This window comes from Chrysochloris asiatica, unplaced genomic scaffold (assembly GCF_000296735.1).
Source record: "Chrysochloris asiatica unplaced genomic scaffold, ChrAsi1.0 scaffold00559, whole genome shotgun sequence".
NCBI lineage: Eukaryota > Metazoa > Chordata > Mammalia > Afrosoricida > Chrysochloridae > Chrysochloris > Chrysochloris asiatica.
The window spans coordinates 190,719-191,723 of NW_006409077.1; positions in this window are offsets into that span (position 1 = coordinate 190,719).

Sequence of the window (1,005 nt, forward strand, 5' to 3'; positions counted from 1 at the left end):
GATTCAAGCTCACCAGCTACTCCTTGGAAATCCTATACAGGGTCGCTATGGGTCAGAATTGACTCAATGGCACTCAACAACAACAACAATGGCTAATGATCATGAACATTTCTTCATGTGTTTGATAGGTACCCGAATGTCCTTCTTGGTGAGTGGGTGTTCATGTCCTGTGCTCTTTTTTTTTTAAGGTTTTTATTGTGGATTCAGTGAAAGTTTACAGGGCAGATTATCAGTCAAATCAACATTCAACAAATCATACACTTTGTTTCATTACAATGATTATAATCCCCTCCATATACCATCAGTGAACAGTATTTCTATTTATTCATATTAGCTCTTTTTTTTCTTTTTTAAACACTCAGGCATGTATAATAATTTACACCACCCAAGGGCACATTCTGCAAGTCTGCACCCTGGCTGCCAGCTCTCAGTCCTTCTCTTCCCATGAAGCTAGTAGAGTCCTCAGCTGCTCTCTCTCCATGGACCCTTCTCTGCCTCCATCCCTAGTGTCCCTGCTTCTCTGGATAAGGTCTCACATTCCACTTGTGCTCATCTCACTTGATGATCCTAGGGTCCTTTGTTTCCGGACTTTAAGATTAACTATCACCACCACCCCCTGCCCGATTTTGTTACAAAACTTCTACCTTTACAATTGTGACAATTGCAATTAGTCATGAAAATAATTACTCACAAAGAACAAACAAGATGGCAGATCAGGTGGAAGTGTATTAAAGAGTTCCACCAGCAACAACACAGAATACCTGACCAAGCAGGCTCAGGGGATGGTCCAAGAACTCTGAACCATATATAAAGGAATATCTAGAAGGTTAGAAGACTTACAGCTGGGGGAATTTGTGGAAGAAGCAAGAAATCCATTGCTTTCTAATCCAGGATGCTCAGCTGCTCCAGGAGCCACCATCTTGGGTGAGACCAAGCAGAGGAAGGATCGGAGCAGCCACAGACACCTGGCAGAACCGCTGAGATAAAGGTGTGGACATTCTTTTC